General features: G+C 43.1%; 1 protein-coding gene across 2 annotated transcripts in view; it reads left to right on the plus strand.

Moving 5' to 3' along the window:
• Positions 1-22493, plus strand: part of LOC124710616 (carnitine O-palmitoyltransferase 1, liver isoform) — a 267710-nt gene that overhangs the window by 70123 nt on the left and 175094 nt on the right. Inside the window, exon 2 of one of the 2 annotated variants that reach the window (XM_047240940.1) lies at positions 11721-11814. The exons of the other annotated variant lie outside the window; for it this stretch is intronic. The gene's annotated coding sequence lies outside the window, so the exon portion shown is untranslated. The remainder of the gene's footprint in view (positions 1-11720; positions 11815-22493) is intronic. 2 annotated transcript variants of the gene reach the window in all.

Consider the following 22493-nt stretch of genomic DNA (forward strand, 5'->3'; position numbering starts at 1 on the left):
CAAGGACCTCTCGTTCCCCAGCTGCTCACGCTAACCACGGGACCACGGCGCTCCTGCGCTGATATTATCCTTAATGTTGCCTATCTTGCACATGGACTACTCAGTTTGTATATTATGCTTATTTTTTTTCCTAGTTCCACGCAACTTCTTCCTGTTTTCTCGAGTCATCTGTGTTCAGTTTTTCAAGGCCTATCCACTGTGCCAACTTATAACTAAATCTGAGGGGGGTGCGATGGGGAGGTTCCCTTGTGAGGGTACCCAAAAGCGGCAAAGCGGTGCTTTCATGGCAGAAGTTGTATAACGAAGCAACTAACAAAGAGCGTTACAAAAACATTCCTCCAATTTCACAGGATTATGCCGTCTACATGAATTAAGAGAAAAAGTTAAGATTTTACGCATAGAAATATATAGTTTTTAGTTACAAAAGAACAACTTGATGTTACAGGAGCACATTTTTTACATGATTGCACGTACTACGCTGGGATTGAAATTTTCATTTGCCTTTCACAAATGCCCACCGGACGATTCTCTAGCTGGTCGTATACGTATGCGAGCGTGTATGCTGCCGTTATACCGCGCTGCAGTTCACCGAAAGTTGCTGAAAGGGGAGGCAGGTAGGCGCACTCTTTCACAGCTCTATCCCTCCTAAAAGAAGGTACAAACGACATGCCGCGACATCAGATGCCCTTGAGACCCAATAGTGCAATGCGAGTTCCGTACGCTTCTTAAGGTCAATCCATTGTTGCTCATTGCGAGGAAAATGCTGTTACGTGCTTGTGCCACTGCGATGTGTTCAGTTTTGTTCAAGAATTGAAACATTCGCAATGTTACCGCAATTCTGAAAACCGGCTGATCTTCCACATATCCAGGTACTTGATTCCTTCAACAATTTTTCCTCTGAAATAGACGGGCCGTAAGACTTTTCTCGTTGAGCGTCGTAAAACACACTAATCTTTTTTAGTCTCTTTCTCGTGCTCGACTATAGCATGTGGTTGCTATTTACCCTATATTGTTAGTTTGTGGCGGTTCACTTTTCCACTTAACTAGGACGTAGTCTGATAACTGAACATTAAAACGTCTATCTCGACACCCACAGTGAATTTACAAAACTCCACACACGTTTATCACTATCTTGATAATATTGTATGGTTTAAAATAGAAATGTCGCCAAAGACACAAATGAGCGCGAAAAGAAAAATATTTGAACTTTTGTCGTTGTGGCCACATTATGTCGACGTACTTCGGATAATAAATAGACGAATGAGCTACTTGCACCAGGCACATCCCTACTGGCAGCTTAGAACTGGCGCCCAGCTAAACTTTTAGTTTCGACGCTGTAAGTTAAAATTCGTCGTTGTATCTGTACTCATGTAAGAGATACAGTCTTGTCAAATAGGATGCATCTAGTTGGAAAGCCCTGTAGGCCTGTGTGGGTGAGAATCAGTTCATGATTCAAGCCAAATAAAAATCAGTTTATCATATGCATTCTGTTAGAGATGACACCCTACATCTGTGCAGCGGTAACGAGGGCAGCGGCTGGATGTCATCGAATTTCAGGGAATGAACACTGAAACACTCGAAAGAGGCACACATTCCTAACAGCCTACAGCATAAGAACACAGTTACCGATTAACGAGCCGACCGTCCACACTAGAGTGATTATGTGAACTATCATGTTTTGTGAATATTAATTTCAATTTTTAGAAGGAGAAGTTTGAAAAAATATTGGTAGATAGGTAATGAACTTGTCAACCGCCGTAAAACAAAATAGAAGCAGCTGGCCATCCTATGACACAAGAAGCTAATCACTCTAGCCGAGTTTTATTTCTTAAACAGCTGAGTGTCGGCGTTGCCATGCTATGTATCTATTCCAATCTTCTGTTAGTCCGTCTCCTTCTTCACCTTGTTTCTGCCCATCTCCTCCTCCCCCTCTCCTGCCCATCTCCTCCTCCCCCTCTCCTGCCCATCTCCTCCTCCCCCTCTCCTGCCCATCTCCTCCTCCCCCTCTCCTACTCATCTCCTCCTCCCCCTCTCCACCTCCCCCTCTCCTGTCCATCTCCTCCTCCCCTCTTTCTGTCGAGCTTCACCTCCCTCTCTCTACCTGCTCCCCCCTCTGTCCATTTACTTCTTCCCCTTCTGTCCATTTTGCCCTACCCCTGTTTCTGCCCATCTCCTCCTCCTCCCTATCTGGAGCACATCTCCTCCTTCCCCCTCGCTGTGTGGCTGTGTCCTCCCTCATCGCCCACAACGTTACCACGCTCACTCCAGTAGGAGATTGGTGGATATTATCCCCACAATATTTCTTTCCAGCTCTTAATTAATGTACCATATTTGGTTGAAATCTTTCCAGGTGTTTAGGACGAGCTTTTTTTGCCCTTGACTTTGCTCACGTACGCACATTTGAAATATAATTCCCATATATTTAACATATTTTACACATATTTGTCCACATATTTAACTTGTACCTCTTGCGAATTTCGCTTACAGTTTCGTTTTCACGCAGCTCAGTTTTTATGACACCATATCTCCTGAACTATGTGCTGTATAATAACATTATTGTGCAAGTTTCATTCAGTGGTGTATTTGGATACTTTATGCGAATTGTGTTGCGAATAGAGTTAGTAGTAAATGAAAAACGTAATAAATTAAAACGTCTTCCATGATGCATTTTTCACGCATCTCAGTATTTACGTCATATTTCTTGAAGTATGAATCGCACATTCACGTAATTTTTCTGCTAAATGTAATGGTATTTGTGAATGTTGTCCGCAAAATGCAGTTAGTAGTAAAGAAGAAATAAATTAAACTGTCAAGCTATATGCGGCAGTTTTACTGTATGAACGTCGAAAAAGTAGTAAGCAATAAACTTTTTTCCTTTCATCATTATGTGGGTGTCGTCACCGACAAAAAGTTTCGCAAAGGTTGGAAGTTTGGTGTTAAGTGCGTTGCAAGCCTCTAAGTCCTTTCATTCTCAAATACTGGATGGCTTATATGTAGGAATTCGCTCGTCTTAGGCTCCACTGTCTTTTCACCCCCATCCCTACCTCTTTGATAGGTAAGTGGTTCTTGCCCCCACAGCGATGATTTCCAGACAGTAACAAATAGTTCAACCACACTCACAAGTTCAGTTGAAATCGGTTCAGTGGTTTAGGAGATGTGGAACATACATACATACAAGTATATGTATATACGTACAACCATTTTATAATATGTATGAATGTCATAAGAGGTGATATTGTACTCCAGCTCAGTTGAGATATTAAGTACTTTTTTGTCATGCCATGATCCCGAAATTTTGTGTTTTTGGGATTGAGTTTCGTCGTGCCACACAGTTTTAATCTAACACGTAGTTTCAATATTTCTTCGAAATATCTTTTCATCCAGGACTGCTGTCTAGCAAGCTATGCAGGGGAACTCTTGTGAAGTTTGGAAAATCGGGAGAGGCACTCGTAAAAGCGAAGATATGACGAACGGTCGTGAGTCGTGCTTGCTGGAAACACGCAGAAATGGTCGCCATGCAAAAACCAGCACTATAGGCCTATTAGCGTGTTGCCAACTCTCAGCAAGATCTATGAGCGGCCGGCCGCGGTGGTCTCGCGGTTCTAGGCGCGCATTCCGGAACCGTGCGACTGCTACGGTCGCAGGTTCGAATCCTGCCTCGGGTACGGATGTGTGTGATGTCCTTAGGTTAGTTAGGTTTAAGTAGTTCTAAGTTCTTGGGGACTGATGACCACAGCAGTTGAGTCCCATAGTGCTCAGAGCCATTTGAACCATCTATGAGCGCCTTCTGCTAATACCCATACAGGACCACGTTACCAGAGAGCAACTTCTGCCGCATTTCCAATTCGGATTCCGGCAGAACCACTCTGCCCCACAACAGATCATGAGAATGGTTGATGCATCCACAGAGGGCTTCAACCACAGAGGCTACTGCGGGATAGTGCTACCAGACGTAGCAAAAGCGTTCGACTCAGTATGGCATAGAGGGCTACTCTACAAGTTGTACACACAAGGTTTCACTGGGGGCATAGTTAAACAGATCAAAAGCTATCTCGGGGATAGAACTTTCTCTGTCAAAGTAGAAACTTTAACCTCCACCAAAAGGCGTATTCGTACTGGGGTGCGATAGGGATCGGTCCTGGGGCCCGTTTTGTACAGTCTGTACACAGCGGACACGCCAACGGTCCCACTGGTGCACACCGCACAGTACGCAGATGATACAGCCTTCTACATTCGAAATACGAACAAGGACCTGGTCATCCGTAGGCTACAGATGGTTTTAGATGACACAGAAACTTGGGCCCGTCGCTGGCACATCACCATCAACTCTGAAAAGACGCAGGCTATGATAATGATCACCCGTAGGCTCGGAACGCGCGGATCTCCTCAACCTCCCCCCCCCCCCCCTCACCACCTTCACCTAAACGGAACCCAACTCCCCTGGCGCAGAACCGCCAAGTACCTTGGCGTAACCCTGGACTCTCGTCTTACGTGGAAACCCCACATAGACGAGGTCCACAGGAAGGTCTGTGCCAAAATGTCCATCCTATACCCTGTCCTCAACACATCCAGCCCCTTCCCTGCTCTGTAGGAGTGAACTTTTATCAGCCTCTCATACGCCCAGTAATGGAGTATGCGTGCCCTGTCTGGGGATACGCGGCGAAGCAGCACCTGGACAAACTCCAGAGGCTGCAGAACTGCGCCCTCAGGAGGGCACAGCACCGACCCATGGGTTTCCCCACCGACGATCTGCACGCCGCTGCCAAAATCCCACTCCTCAAAGATTCCAAGATCTGGCTAGGGCTTTCTACGAGAGTTCTCCCAGATCTGGAAATAACCTCATCCACTCCTTAGGTCGGTATGACACGTCCTGCGATAAGCACAAGCGCCCAATGACGACCTTCGACGACTGAGTCGGAGAGAACATCCCTATATCCAATTCCTAATCATCCTCCCTCCAAGTACCAATCGTCTCCCAAACCTCAGACAAGTACCAGACACACTCAGAACATTCATCACATTCATCACATCACGCAGACACCCAAAAACTACAGAAATAACCATACATACAGGTACACAGTGGAGTAAAAACCGTAAGGCTACAAATGGTTCGAATGGCTCTGAGCACTATGGGACTTAACATGTGTGGTCATCAGTCCCCTAGAACTTAGAACTACTTAAACCTAACTAACCTAAGGACATCACACACATCCATGCCCGAGGCCGGATTCAAACCTGCGACCGTAGCGGTCGCGCTGTTCCAGACTGTAGCGCCTAGAACCGCTCGGCCACTTTGGCCGGCAGGCTACAAACTCCCTCACACACTTCTCCAAAGGGGGAAAAGTATTAGATGTGAGAGAGCAGTGAAGATAGTTGCTCCTGACGATGACGATGGAGGCTATCGTCGAAAGCTTGAGATTTTATCCCGAATTGACGCGGCAAGAAAACCGAGGATATTTTATTTATAAGAGTCACAACGTTTGCGCAGTTGCTATTCGTAACATACGTGGTTTGAGTGAAAAGCGACTGCGTACTGCTCGTGACAAGGTTACAGGAACTGGAATCGTTGTTGTGGATCATCGTGGGCATCAGGAGAAGACATGAAGAATACGTGAGTCAGACAGAGACGAGGTAACGGCACACATTAACCGTTTCCCTGGCTTATACAGCCAGAGCAGCAGAGCTAAAAGTCCACATAGGAGATACTCAGATTTAAATATATCCAAAAAAACCAAACTGTAGATCGTCCAGTTTCTGTGTCATTTTACCGTCAATCTTTAACACAGTATTTAATCTTGGATTTCTTCCTCCTGCGTCTGACACCTGCAACTATAATGGCACAACAAAGCGACAACCGGAGACAACGAAGCAAGACATCGTTTCCGAAGACCCTCTATTAAAACAGGAAAAAAGTTTGCATGGATGCAGAGCTATGATGGCACAAGCACTGTTAAAAGAAATAAGTGATAACAAGGATCCAACGGTAGCTGCTGTTGCCGTAGACATGCAACAGGCGCTTCTCACGCACAAAATAAGTTCCGGAATCCAATTTTACAAGAGGAAATTACGGACAGCTTTAATGTATCTTTGGGTTGAAAATATTGGAAAACGAGGCTCTGCTGAAATTGCAAGTTGCCTCATGCACTGCAATGAAAGTAAAAGTGAAGACGTTATGTATTTTCAGCGATAGCTGTAGTGGGAAGCATAAAAACATGAACATGGTTCTGATCCGCCTCACACACATCCACGCAGACCGTTTCCCAGCAATGGAAAATGACTTCATGGTTTCCAGACACTCTTATCTTCCTTGTGATCGTGATTTTGGGAATGTAGAGTTATATCTTAGGAGAAGTGTTTACTGGGATTCAGACTGGCCGATAAATATGAATTTGCAGGAGGAAGAACGCTTTTGATGTCAGTATGGTAGCGAGAGACCAGTTCAAAGATGTAGGAATTTTGCAACAGCCTATAACGAAGCGGCATGTTCCAGGCACGAAGCATACAGAGGGAAGAGTTTTTGCTTTCTCTGGCAACTACAAAATGGTGTTTGACATTAAAACCACTTTCAGTGGAGAATCTTATCAAATGCATCTGCAAACAGGACGTGTGAAGAGCTACGATGGCGGAGAACGTTATCAAGTGCATCTGCAATAAGGATGTGTGAAGAGCTACGATCATCATTTCAGTCTCTCGATAGTCCCCTTCCGAATACGTACACTAAACCTGTAGTCGTTTCACCACAATAACTTGCAGATCTTCGCCCCCTTCTTCCGTACGTTCCCGCGAATCATCGAGCATACTTCAAAAGTATATTTACTAATCAAGAAGACATGTATCACACTCCAGGGGGAGAAGAGGAGGCAGCAGTGGATGACACTGGACATTACTGACATATTCGTTTCTCACAGCACAGCACAACCCAACCAAACCTGGAACAGCACCCTGTCGTCTTCGGTGCATTACAAATGGCTCTGAGCACTATGGGACTCAACTTCTGAGGTCATTAGTCCCCTAGAACTTAGAACTAGTTAAACCGAACTAACCTAAGGACATCACACACATCCATGCCCGAGGCAGGATTCGAACCTGCGACCATAGCAGTCTCGCGGTTCCAGACTGCAGCGCCTAGAACCGCACGGCCACTTCGGCCGGCTGGTGCATTACACATATGCCTTATAGTTACGTATTTCTTCATATTCATTAGTTAATTCATTATGTTTTATTATGTGGTCCTTCTTACTTATATTAATGATTAATATTAGATCAACTCTTGCAACATGTTAACGTTACAGGAAAACAGTTTTGGGTATCACACGCATGAATACATACACTATGTAAATAACATTATCGATGAAACTAGCGTTCAGAAACCTTGACTGTCTGTCAAACACCATTTTAAAATTACTTTATATGTTCACGTCTGAACACTTCTTAATGTGTTTATCAATTCTGTTAATAAAGCTCAGTAAATCTGTAATCGCATTGGTCTTCAAATCTAGTTTTTGGCGCATACGCCCCTTAGTGAAACGGTAATTGCATTTCTCTCAAAACTAGCTTTTCATTGTAAGGGCCTCAATTAATAAATATAGCTATAAAAAGAAAATATATGTATTACTTGCCTTAACGATTCACTAATTATCTCTTCTACAGGTATAGCACATCTTAAAATTGTATCGTGTTTTCTTATGGGTGGCCCAGTTATTTTAACAAGCTCATTGAAAATGGCAGTGCTCAATCGGTAAAAAGCGAAAACCTTTTTTCGGATGTGTAGTAGTGTAGAATGCAGCGTGTCGAACTTTTCTCTTAATTATCTATCATTGTATACCGTTTGTACCCAATATTCTAGGCTTAATAATTTCTTAATTATTCTCCTCCCTACGTTTTACAATAAGAGTAATAATATAAGATCTTTTTGACAACATTCTGTTGAAAAAAGTGCACAATCCAAGTGTACCTTTATGGCTACCAATTGGACGACTGGCTGTCGTCCAGTCTGCGAAACAATTGAAGCATCTGCCTAGAGGCAGTCCAGTCCCACCAGTTTATCGTCTCACTACATTTTGCCGCTCAGTTTCTGGTCAATGGAAGCCGACACAATGGAATGCGTGCCACCAGTCCAGCGCACAGCGGATGACGTCGAACCGTCGACGCAGACAAAATGGCTCTGAGACTATGCGACTTAACTTCTGAGGTCATCAGTCGCCTAGAACTTAGAACTAATTAAACCTAACTATCCTAAGGACATCACACACATCCATACCCGAGGCAGGATTCGAACCTGCGACCGTAGCGGTCACGCGGTTCCAAACTGAAGCGCTTAGAACCGCAAGGCCACACCGGCCGCCCGACGCAGACATGTCCACACCTGTTGCAATCCGCGGGAGCTACATGCACACCATCTCTTTACAATAGGGATCATTTATTATGCTTCCACTGTTATAGGAATCATTTGTTTTTGGAGTCATTCAGACCGTTCCTTCTAGGTGCAGCAATTTCCAGAAAAAGTAGCGTATATAGGGCTCTTATGTAGAGATATTTAAATTGCCTTAAATTTATTAATGTACTGTCGTGTTAGAATCACTCCTTCAGACACTTTTTCTCTCGACTGTATTCCTTGACGAAATGAGCCATCTATTTACAATTTTTGAAGTTGCCATCAAATTATATTCACTGAAATTTAAAGTACAGAAAGAAGTTAAATTGCTGCTCGAACTTTGGATATCCGTCAACTAATACTCTCTCAGTGCCAGAGTTAATATAAGCCGCAGATCACCTATCAGCCTATCTTTCTACAACCTCGTGAACGTGTCAGTCTAGCTACTTGCCAGAAAACATCTTCTGCTGGAAGAGAAACGTGTTGGTATCGTCACCTGTGTCAACACCGTTTCACACAAATATTTGCATGGCTTTCACACGATTGGCCTGACGGAAGCGTTTGAAGCGGTACAGGACAGAGGCAAAATCTTGTCATCCATGCACATGAATATTGTATCAGATGTAGTTACAAATATTTTTGACCCTGAGATTTTTTTAGCTTGCTGGCCATTGTTCTGTGCTGTGGGCTTATTCATAAATGTAGAATGGTTTCACTACTATGCTTTATCTGCGTACATACACTAGAAAGTCTGTGCAGTCTTCTAAGCTAGTGTGGTTCGTGGCAGTTTTGCACTTTGGACTGGTAACTTTTATTACACGTTTATCGATTTTGAACACATAAAACGCAGAATTTGAGTTCTTTGTTGTTATAACATGACTGTTTATCATCTAAGGGTTCATGTGTCATGTAAGACTTTAAAAGACATTTGGTCTATTTGTAAGATCCTAATCGAGATTTGAGTAGTTTGGTGACTACATAACTGAAAAATATTGATGTGTATTATTAACTAAAGCCACTAACAAACAGATAGTTGTGTAGACGACATTTCCTACTTCATGTGCATTGCAGAGTAATATCCATAGTATAGTGTCGTAAACAACAGAAGTTAATAATAACGAGAGCCCCGTTCATTTATCAGTTATGCAGTTGCTATTTGAAACGATATGGCTGATCGTACAATAATATGTTTTTTCAGTTGCCACATAATGACCAAATAGAGCAATTATCTTTCCACTTGCTTTATGTAACGTTCACAAGTTTTTCACGTTGTGAACGCCATGTTACCTGTGCTCATCTAGAAGATGGTGTACATATGAAAGAAAGTGAACTCTCTTATTTTGTCATTCGCTGCGTTTCTGTCTTGAAACGCATAGCTGATAACTATTTTCGCACAACGAAGTGGGGATCACTCATCTCACCGAGCTGCTTCCGTTATGTCGAAGTGTCACCCGTCGACGCGCTGCACGTAAGCAACATGCAGCTTTCTATCGCTGCGGCTTTCAGTCTCTTCTGCCCTTGATCGTCGGTGTACGTGGTGTTTCAGGTAGGTCTGTTTCACGGTAGCGAAAAAATATGTACTGTCCAGTTTAGACCTCTGATGTGACTGCCACTAGAACAGTTCTGGATATGATGAATAGGATTTAGGCCTCAAAGTATATCTTGTCCTAAAAATCCGAGCGCTCACTGGTGTGAAGTGGATCGACGGTAAGATCGTGACTTTGATTTGGCGAGCGATGAAACTTCATGTCTAGCCGTTATTGTATTGGATGATAATTAAGATGGCGTACTGGGTAACAAAATGTGTTTTTAAACGAGTTCTGCTTCAGCCAGTCCTACCGTGATGTGTGGTGGTTTTTTTTACGAGTGTTTGTCGCAACAGTAATTGGCAGAATCTGGCATGCAGTTTGTTGAGAGGGATAGTGGACAAACGTCATGTGTGATGGTCTGGATGCTATGCGTTCTGTACTCCTCTGACAGGAGACAATCTGCATAGTGATCCCGTAAGGGAGATATTTGGGCTGAGTTACTGCCTCATTTCAGGCAAGTCAACACGCCATATTTTAGCAGCACAATATTCGACCACATGGAGCGAGGAAAGTGAAAGCGTCCTTCGAAATATAGGTACCACTCCGTTGCGTCACCAGGCTTGCACATTCGCCTGGCAAACAGTGATGATTTTACAGGGACTCGCATTGTCCAGAAATATATTCGTTGTCTCTTTGATCCCATGACACGAATGTAAAAGGCTCTGCTTTGTGGACGTGGGAGCGTCACACCATCTCAGAGTCGGAGCTCAGGTACTGTTCCACATTCCTGACCATTTATGCATTATCACCTACAGCTACCTAATTATTTTCAGTTACTTTTATCTGTCTTGTTATTGCTATTTTCACTACTTAGAGCACGATTTAATAAAACTGTAAAAAGTGATATACGCACCAGACAGCGTCAAAACAGAAAACGGTATCTGTCTTGATTAGCAGTGCCTCTGAGGAAACAACCGGAAATTATTGATGATTTCCACATAACTCCATTTTTGCTTAAGCCCCAACTCCCAGTAAACCCAAGCAATACGAAATCATTCAGAGTGACTGTGACTACAGAAAGGTTGCATATGAAATTTTCTGCTGTTCACAAACCTATTTGGTTTCTTCTTGTTAAATTTGTTTTCTGCATATCTCATTGTAATGCAGCATTTAATCCCAAGAATACCGATGCCCTCAAAGCGCCGTTGCTATCGCCAGTAAAAGCACAGCATTTATTGTTTGTCCCGCCTACGAAACCTCCCTTTGACCTCCTCATATTGTCGTTGTTAATGTAGGTTTTGCTCTTTTGTGTTTTTACCTGTATTTTCAGAAGCTCCGTTTGCAGTCTGTCTTCATCCATTATTGATACGTGTTCCTGTCTCCTCTTTTTATGTGATACCCTATCCTGTAGCCTCTAATCCCCTGCCCTGTTATTTCGTTTAGTGCCCTACGTTCACAGAACCAAATCAGTGTTGACCCTGTCATTACTGTATAGAATTTAAACGTTGTTTCTCATCTAGTATTCCCATAGCTCCTCTTGATTGCACCACATACATACATAAATTTTAGGAACCGTCGACTGGTGCCGTCATTGGAAGTGTGTGTACTGTTGCAACCTAGACATGAGAATTTGTAAACCAGCTTTTCCGTCGATGATTAGTTTCAACTATCAGTTTTTCTTTCTTTTTGTTAGACATAGACGACAGTCCTGTGTCAGTGAATTTATAACCGCACTGACAACTGCCTACAGTCTATTTATTTACTACACTTTGTAGCGCGCTGATTGCTGTGTATGAGTTGCTCTTCCTTATTTTCAGGTATATGTGGAGATGCTGGAGGTTCTACTCGTCCTCTAGCAGAGAACGGGTGCAGCCCTTTGTACTTTCGGACAATATCGATTGAAGTTTCACTGTAAGTGTTGTAACACATACAGGAAGACTGCTCCAAGTATAAATACTTAATACTTGTAACGATAATTTCAGTCACTGTCTTCGGTTGTTAAAACTGTCTTCTTGTGCTTCTTACGTAATACAATAACTGTCTTTCATTTCACTGTTCCCAGAAATAAAGCTTAGCGATGCATCGCAAGTATCAGTTTGGAAGAAAATACGGAATTGTAATACCTAAAACTTCGTTAATATCACACCTACATTATGATAGTATTATGTGTGAAACAGTATTTTGTGTTCTTTTTCTTGCAGCAATAAAGTTATATGTTAGAAGTGTATATTCGTGAGAAATTGAACTAGTAACAGTTCTCGTGTTGAGGCTAGAGCAATTCTACCACTACGGTGAATGCAATAATTTGGCATGCCACTCGGCAGGGAAGCTGCCAAACATTATATTGGTCTTTGTAATAACAGTGTGAGCCATGAATTCCTCGACTGCAGGAAGGAGGGGGGTGGTTAGAAGGCCACAGTGCGGCAAATTACTCCGCAGTGGAAGGCGGGGCAACAGCAGGTGAGCAGCCATGTATTATCCAGAAACACGAACTGGCTGCAGGGTACAGAAGTCATAGCACGCACAAGCACAACCGTACGTTTGTCCACCAGTGGGCATTGACATTAACATGGGCATAGAAGCACCGCCATTAGACGCGATGGACAAAGGTGGACTGGGCTGATGACTTTCCACCGACAGGAGGTTGTAAGTACATCGAAAACCACATGACATAATGCATCTCACGTCCCAATATTGCGTCGCATAGGCAAATGTTGGACATTGTTTGCTGATGGGTGATAAATGGAAGTGGGGTCCTTGATAAGTCTGCAATAGTCTCTCACTGGCGTAGGCCGAAGGAACATACTACATGTGTGACCCATAGAGACTTCGCCTAGATCGTATCGAGCATATCTGGGGCCCATCAAGTGAGATTGTTGATCAGTTGTGGATTTGGATGAATCTGCAACGCTTTCCCTATCTCGTGGAGTCCGCCACGACGCATCGCGGTCGTCTTATAATCCAGCCAACGGAGGAAAATTAGGAGGAAAAATCATTTAGTCTCAAAATTGAGTACACTGGTAGGTGGCAATGTCATGAACAACACACTAAATATTCTGACAGGTGGATGTGAGCGTTAGCGGATGGGACCTTGAAAGTCACTTCTTTACGTTCTTCTAGAATAACTTGAAAACCACTACTTCTGTCGAAATGAAATAAAATAAAACGGCTCTATTCATTTTCTTCTGGGTCTACTAATTTCCAGATTTCAAGAAATGGAAAAGTCGCAGATTACTGAAAATAGTGTTTACTGCTAAATAAAGTGGGTTAAGAACAAACATTAAATGTGCATACCACAGCTAAGTACAGTATTAAGTTAGTATCATTAATAACTCATATCTGTATTCCATATAGAAATAAAGCATTTTGTGGAAAATAAACACCACCGGGCTTGTCTGCGCACAATGTCACCATCGATTCATAAGGCCTGCTGCGGAGGTCGGTATAACTTTGTGAAACACCCTGTACGAGGTGCATTCAAGTTCTAAGGCCTCCGATTTTTTTTCTTAGGACTGGAAAGAGATAGAAACATGTGCATTGTTTTAAAATGAGGCCGTGTTCATTGTCAATACGTCCCAGAGATGGCAGCACCGTACGGCAGATGGAGTTTTACCGCCAGCGGCCAGAATGAGAACTGTTTTAAATACTTAAAATGGCGACGTTTTCCTTGCGTGATGTGAAACCAATTGAAATTCATCAACAGTTGAAGGAGACATGTGGTGATGGAGTTATGGATGTGTCAAAAGTGCGTTCGTGGGTGCGACAGTTTAATGAAGGCAGAACATTGTGTGACAACAAACCGAAACAACCTCGGGCTCGCACAAGCCGGTCTGACGACATGATCGAGAAAGTGGAGAGAATTGTTTTGGGGGATCGCCGAATGACTGTTGAACAGATCGCCTCCAGAGTTGACATTTCTGTGGGTTCTGTGCACACAATCCTGCATGACGATCTGAAAATGCGAAAAGTGTCATCCAGGTGGGTGCCACGAGTGCTGATGGACAACGACATGGCTGCCCGTGTGGCATGTTGCCGAGCAATGTTGACGCGCAATGACTGCATGAATGGGACTTTCTTTTCATCGGTTGTGACAATAGATGAGACGTGGATGCCATTTTTCAATCCAAAAACAAAGCGCCAGTCAGCTCAATAGAAGCACACAGATTCACCGCCACCAAAAAAATTTCGGGTAACCGCCAGTGCTGAAAAAATGATGGTGTCCATGTTCTGGGACAGCGAGGGCGTAATCCTTACCCATTGTGTTCCAAAGGGCACTACGGTAACAGGTGCATTCTACGAAAATGTTTTGAAGAACAAATTCCTTCCTGCACTGCAACAAAAACGTCCGGGAAGGGCTGCGCGTGTGCTGTTTCACCAAGACAACACACCCGCAAAATCGAGCTAACGTTACGCAACAGTTTCTTCGTGATAACAACTTTGAAGTGATTCCTCATGCTCCCTACTCACCTGACCTGGCTCCTAGTGACTTTTGGCTTTTTCCAACAATGAAAGACACTCTCCGTGGCCGCACATTCACCAGCCTCAACGATTTTCCAGTGGTCAAAACAGAATCCTAAAGAAGCCTTCGCCGCTGCCATGGAATCATGGCGTCAGCGTTATGAAAAATGTGTACGTCTGCTGGGCGATTACGTCGAGAAGTAACGCCAGTTTCATCGATTTCGGATGAGTAGTTAATTAGAAAAAAAATCGGAGGCCTTAGAACTTGAATGCACCTCGTAGTCGCTTCTTGTGACGTTGGGGGATAGATGGAGTGGGGAATCACCTGCTTGCTCTTCCGTTTGCAGACCTACGAAAAAGGGAAGTGCATGCCCACAATCTCGCAGCCTACTTTCCCTCATACTTTCGCCCTCTACCCCCCACACTCAACTTTTCACCCTGTTACACCCCCAGAACACAGTTTATCCCTTAATACGCTTGTACTCCACTTAGATGTGATACGCACTTTTACTATTTGTTCTTAACCCATTTTATTTAGCAGTAAACATTAATTTTATATCATTAAAACACTATTTTAAAAATCTACGATTTTTCCATCCCCTGACGTGGAATTTAATAGTTCTTGAGAAAAATGAATAGGACCCATTTTGTAGGTAACTGAATATCGTTTAATTTCGTACCGGGAAACATTTTCGCTAGAAAACGCAGTTTTCGAGCTATTCTAGAAAAACTTAAAAAATGACCTTCAAAAGTCCACTCCACACCGGTCAGGATTTTTAGTGCGTTGTTCATGACACCTCCCCCCCCCCCCCCCTCTCCCTATCGCTATAGAAATTGTGACTACACGTTTTTTCTATCTGTTCAACCGTTTTTTATCTTCATTAACTGGACTATTAAGGGCGGTTGTGGTACCTGATATCTGGTCCGTGTCCATAATTCAATTGCTCTGCGGTGTACGGCATATGGATATGTATGTTGATTGTTAGAATATCGCATGTGTGGTCAATCTCTTTTCTTCCACCGTCTCATTATCATTTTGCTGGGGTTCAAAGAGTGGAAATACATAAATAAAACAAATTACTATTCAATGAGTTTAAAGGAGTTGCTCCTCCACATTACATCCATCTTTTATTAATGCTTTGGTATGAAAATTATCATTTTGCACAGTAGACATGCATGTACGTCTTAATTCAAACTATTTTCCCTAGAAGCTGTAGTTTAGATAAGATTATAATTGTTTAATTGCTGCGATCTAGCCTCTTATAATTTATTGCCGATATTCAGAACTATCGAGCAAAAATTGACCTCTGCGCCATAGGCTCATAACAAAATCTCAATATCAATGCTGCCACTGGACAAAGCACAATACCTACGCAACTGAAACGTCGTAACATTGTAAAAAATATACACATGGGGCGCTAATCAGAGAGAGAGAGAGAGAGAGAGAGAGAGAGAGAGAGAGAGAGCGAGCCTCATAATTCCTTTCCAGGCCATGTTAATATGAGTTATGAAGTTACACTGCCCTCTGGCATCTGATTTAAACACGCTTCGTTGATTCAATCGAGGAGCACATGTATTGTAGCATCACCCACCTTTTGTTTGATTAAATCCAGGGAAAAGTTTGTAAACCAGCAGGAAGCATTTTTTATTTTTTTCTACAGCCTGGCTTATCCGTTTTAATGACTTTGAGGTCCCGACCCCGAGTGTCGAAACTGCTGACAGGTGAACAATATCTTACCTGTTCTTTGAATTTAGTTTTTTGCACATATCCGTTCCAGCCGACAAAAATGCAAGTTCTACTGGATGTAACACAGACATCGTTAAGACAATGTCACGGAGAGAGAGTATTATAATTTTTAATATGGTGTAGCTCTCTTTACGAGCAGGTGCTGTGTCTGTGGTGAGAATCCGTATGTTTGTTCGTGGCATTATAAGTATTTTTATGTCATTTCACACAGCCACCTGAATCATAACTTTTTACGACAAAAGGTAAATGCAGTGGTCGCGGAACCGACGGCCAATATTTTTTAGCAAGTAGCAGCCGTATCGCTCAGAGTGAACAGTGGTTCAGAAACAATCTGAACTTCGTATTGACCACCTTAGGTAATAAGCTTGGCGCCGAGATGTAACTTGGCATCAACTAAAGTTAGTAAAAGTCGCAAAATTAAGAAGAAAACATGTTACTAACAATACTGCGAGGCCTATTTTATTCCGAATTACGATAGAAGGTTCCTTCAGACCTGCATGCAGGCTACTACTGTCGTTATGAAACATATGAAATGTATTCGCATTTTGGAATGTGGGCAAGCATCAGCTATATAATGGAATACCGACAGTGAAAATTTGTACAGGGCTGGGACTCGAACCCGGATTTCCCGCTTATCGCGGTCGCCTTGCCATTTGGCTACCCGAGCATGACTGACGGCCAGACCCAGAAGTGGTTCAAATGGCTCTGAGCACTATTGGACTTAACATCTGAGGTCATCAGTCCCCTAGAACTACTTAAACTTAACTAGTCCAAGGACGTCACACACATCCATGCCCGAGGCAGGATTCGAACCTGCGACCGTAGCAGTCGCGCGGTTCCGTACTGAAGCGCCTAGAACCACTCGATCACCGCGGCTGGCCCAGACCCAAACTTCCATACGTAGTCAACCATGCGTTTTACAGCCCCTACTCTTTCATCCATATGTATATTCCCGTACAGGGAGACATTTTACTTGAAAGTCGCTTGCACGGTGTCACGATATTGCAGTGCTTCGTAATTCGGAATGACACAGGCACTGCAATATCCTATTTATCCGCCGAAGTTTGGTAAGCGAACTCCTCTGTACGGGAATATATATAATGGATGTAAGAGTACAGATTGTACACACATATACGAAGTTTGGGTCTGGCCTTGAGTTGAGCTTGGGTAGCCACATGATAAGGCGACCGCTCGCGATAAGTGGGAAATCCGGTTTCGAATGCCGGTCCGTCACAAATTATCATTGTCATCGTTCAGTTATACAGCTGATGGTTGCCCATATTCGCAACTGCGAATACATTTCAGATATTTCTAATTCTACATCAGTCATAAAGAACGAATGGAGTCGCAGTTGAACATGGTTCATTATCACTAAAATTACGCTGTTGTAGATAGATTCGTAACTTACATGTTTTAAATCGACTGGGGATATAAAATGTAGACGCAATGGCAAGAAAAGCGTTTCTGAAGAAGAGAAATTTGTTAACATCGAGTATAGATGGTTCAAATGGTTCTGAGCACTATGCGACTTAAATTCTGAGGTCATCAGTCGCCTATAACTTAGAACTAATTAAACCTAACTAACCTAAGGACATCACACACATCCGTGCCTGAGGCAGGATTCGAACCTGCGACCGTAGCGGTCACGCGGTTCCAGACTGAAGCCCCTTTAACCGCACGGCCACTCGAGTATAGATTTTAGTGTCAGGAAGTCGTTTCTGAAAGTATTTGTATGGAGTGTAGCCATGTATGGATGTGAAACATGGACGATAAACAGTTTAGACAAGAAGAGAATAGAAGCTTTCGAAATGTGGTGCTACAGAAGAATGCTGAAGATTATACGGGTAGATCACATCACTAATGAGGAGGTATTGAATAGAATTGGGGAGAAGAGGAGTTTGTGGCACAACTTGACAAGAAGAAGGGACCGGTTGGTGGGACATGTTCTGAGGCATCAAGGGATCACAAATTTAGCATTGGAGGGTAGTGTGGAGGGTAAAAATCATAGAAGGAGACCAAGAGCTGAATACACTAAGCAGATTCAGAAGGACGTAAGTTGCAGTAAGTACTGGGAGATGAAGAAGCTTGCACAGGATAAAGTAGCATGGAGAGCTGCATCAAACCAGTCCCAGGACTGAAGACAACAACAACAACAACAACAACAACCCGTGTTAAATGCGATGTCGGTCTCAGTGGAGAACATTAAATTGTGGAAGACGTAAACAGTGAACATCCGTGTTGGTCAATATGGCGAATACCTACAAACGACATTGAAATAGGCTGATGAACTCTGACGACAGAGGGCACCTGCGAATCTCCTGTACGCTTCAGTGCACTGGGCGCACGCGCTCGTCGCGGTTGGAGTGGGGGAGAGCTTTCTCCGGAAAGAGTGTGAGCCGGCGGCGTCCGCATTGTACGCCCACTTCCGCGTGGCCGCTGCCCGACCTTTGGCCACCTCCTGTTGCGCTGCCACGAGGTCACTCGACTGCGCGTTGTGGAAGCGACGATCCTGCCGCCACTCCGTCTCCTAATGGCAACGCTGCCCGCCGCTGTACTTTAACCGGGGAGTGTTCTAGCGCACTGCTGCCACATCCAGGACCGAGGAAAGCTCGCTGGCACCGCTGTCTGCTGGGGAAAAAAATTAAAAGGAAGGAAAAAAGCCACCGTCACCGCCTTCCTGACACATCGTATGCGCCTCCCAACCGTGTCATGCTAGCTTGCTGCTTATGTTGACGGCGCTACAACACCAATGTCATTTCAAACATCTCTGTTTTCTCTAGTTATTACTAAACTTGAAACAGTTTTTACGTCTTACAGGAATCGTCGCAAACACTTGTTTAGTAGGCCGGAACTTTGTTGTCATAATTTCAGTAGGACGTTTTTACAAGATTTTCGTGATTTCTATAAGTGACGCTATAGAGGCTCTGGGACAGTTTCCTAAAAAACGGCCAATCACTCATGACATCTGATTGTTTCCGTGCTTGATGCTAACCGCTTCATTTTCGAAGTGCTATATGTATACTGTATATTTCAGCCAAGTCGTCCTAAGTCTTTTTCCACCACCCGAGACAGAAAATGTTCAAATTTGTGTGAATTCCTAAGGGACCAAACTTCTGAGGTCATACACACTCCTTAAACGAACTTATGCTAACAACAACATATACACCCATGTCCGAAGGACGACTCGAACCTCCGGCGGGAGGGACCGCGCAATTCGTGTCACGGCGCCTCAAACCAGGCGGCCATTCCACGCGGCCCACCCGAGATAGATCTCAGTCGTTAATGAAGTTGCCATCTCATTAAATTGTTGGTTTCCTTCCTTCGATGCGAGCTGCATCCTGTAAGCTGTACCAGTCGTCGTGTGAAATCTAAAGCACGGAGAACTTCTTTCACAGAGGGAACATTGAGGACACTGAGCCTATAGGAGGCTTCAGCCAGCAGATGTCGCTTTGCATTATAAAGGAGAGGTTTGTCTACGAGTCGCCTGCTACTTTTTCGCGCATGGACGAGTCCACGTCAGCCAATTATTTGAACTTTCTGCGAGTTACTCGTGCGGTGGATTACCAGCTGCTCACTGTTAATGGGTCAAGGACTAATCATGGAAAGCGCTAGTAGCCAGATAAATGTTTCAGATAAGAAAAAGAAATCGCACCTTTGTTTCGCTTCAAAGAGTTGTACCAGTCAAATTCAGATAAGGCTTAGCAGTAGGTGGGTACGTCAAGGTAAATTGTTCGTTTCAGCCTTATTGGGGCCATCATATGCTTTCTTAACTTCTTACGACATAAACAGGCTAAATTCATTTGAACAGCAAATAGTGGAAATGTTGAAGCGGATGATCACTGTACTACGTAAATCTAGAGCAAAAGCAAATACTTCTATCAAGGGGACCTTACGGACTGGCCTCTTTCGATTGTCTTCCCACACTATTTTCACGTGGGGCTCCCAGGAACAGATTACGTAAACCGACTTCCCAATACTGCTTCTGGTTGGTCCTATAAACACACCAATGCGTTTTCTCGGAAAGCGATTTCGACTTGTGAATCGGATTTCCGCTCCCACGTAAACGCACAACACGTTTGTGAAACGTGTTTGGGTTGTTAGGTTACGTCTTTTTTTTTTTTTAATAATAATTTCGTCTGATCTGGGCTCAGTTACCTTACTTGCAGTAGAGGAAAAGTAGAAATATTAGACCGAGCCTGATGTTGTCTACTTCTAATATTTATTTGAAGAGAAACGACCATTGTGCTGACTATATCAGAAATCACAACTGCTGATTTCCAGACAATTTGTGTCAAACAACTGACGACCTGGAAACTGATATTTGACTGGCCTAGCAAAGCCGCTTCAAGCCTTTACATGTAAGCACAACACGACAAAAAAAACTTTGATGATTAGATTTCGAAGCGCGGTTATATATAAAACATTTTTTGTATGCACTACGAACATAAGTTCCGGTAATTAATGTGTAACGTAAATGTCATTTTATCTAGTAGTTGCTTAAATTCCATGTTCATTAACAAATACAAAATTTAATTAACAAATACTTTATCATAATTTTGATAAAAATAATATATTCTTATTGTTTCTTATCCGATGAACAAGCCCATGTACACAAAAGTAATAAATTAGAATTTGATGCAAAAACACGAAACATCAAATAGAAAATAATTTCTTATTTCTACAGATTGAACAGTGTTAATCATATTTTTTTAGAACAGTACGACAGTCTACAAGTCCGTATAAAATTTTATTTTTGTTCTGTCAGAGATTAAAAATAAAAATATATTATTTTAATTAAAGACTTATGATGTATTTGTTAATTACCATTTCTGCTTGCTAATAAATATAGAATGCAACTGAAACTGCCAATACTCTAACGAACGACTTAGCGAGTACAAGACTTTTACGCAATGCAGTCAGCTACCGGCAACCATATTTAGAATGCTCAGACGTTTTTTACTTAACAGAAATATTCAGATCTTCGAATGCCATTTTTTCCAGTTGCGTCGCAGTGCTTTAGGAAATTGTTGTTTGGGAATAGCTTTGGAATCCCATAAGTATGAAGAAAATCGGAGCGCGTCATTCCGTAAGTTCTCATCGTCAAGAAAAAAGAAATGGAAGAACAGGAGGAGAAAAAAAGAAACATTCAATGCTTTAAGAGTTGTGAAACAAATTATGAGGGATCGGATTGTTGTACAGGCTGTCGATGAGAATTGAAATGTGAGCTACTGTAATATCGAGACATAAAGCTTTATTTTGTTTCTGCTATTAAGAAAGTTAATCTACCTCAAGTTCCAGATGAACAACTGTGAGATGGTGTTCTCACACTCGAATCCTTAACAATTTTGCTTAAACTCTTGGGAGAGAGAAGAGGATGGTAACTAGAAGAAATTCGGAACCTAAGAACTAAGTCCTTTGTGGCTATTATTAATATAGGACAGTTATAGTTGAGTGTAGATGTTTGGTTTCTAACGACTTCAAGAAACGACGGTCCAAACACTGTGTAAGGTAAACTACAGTGTGAACCTTCGGAACCTGTAAAAGATGAATAAGAAGGCTCTGCAGGCTAGATTTTCGTGTGTTCGTTTGCTTAATAAAAGCATATTCCCGTGATCTGTAGATCTGTAATTGTCATACATGCTTTATATGCTATCCGAGCAGGCCTTATGAAGTTTACAGTACAGTAGCCTGCTTTCCCGCGTATTAATCTAGGTTACTGCGAAAGATTAACAACTGTTGTGCTCGGTTCCTAACTCAATATGAGTGTCTCAACTCTCTGTTATGGAAGCCGGTGTCTCAGCAACGCGCTAGCTCTCTTCCGCGGGCTGGCTGCGGCGAGCAGGTAATTGTAACGGTCTTTCATAATCGCCCGAGTGAAAGGCCACCCGCTATTGCAGTCTGGAGCCACGGCGCTAGGTGGGCGGTAGCCGGGCCGTCTTGCGATACTTTGCGACACTTTAGGCTGTATCTCCTCTCAGAAACTACACACAGATTCGAGAACAGACTCCATCGCGTCATCCAGGACTGACACGTGCAGAGAAATGCCTACCACTGTGATGGGGAAGTAAGAAAAAATGGTCACGTCTGTGTGAACGATGACTAAGTTGTTTTGTAAGCTGTTTAGTGTCCCTCAGTAGTGATTCGCTGTTGCTGTGGGTAGACTCGCACTTGGCAACTCATAATGACCACAAGAAAGGTACTGTGAAAGGGTCAGTTAATCGCACACTCGAACTCGGCAACTCTGTACATAGGTAGCTGCACGGCCCAACCTTAGATGTAAGTCAAAAGGTGTGGTGTTCCTGGCCCCTAATTGAACTCGTCAGTCCTGTGAACGAGAGCAACTCTCTTACATCTGTGCAGAGTCTCATAGTGTTTTCGTTTTGTA

Source organism: Schistocerca piceifrons, chromosome 1, assembly GCF_021461385.2.
Source record: "Schistocerca piceifrons isolate TAMUIC-IGC-003096 chromosome 1, iqSchPice1.1, whole genome shotgun sequence".
Lineage (NCBI taxonomy): Eukaryota > Metazoa > Arthropoda > Insecta > Orthoptera > Acrididae > Schistocerca > Schistocerca piceifrons.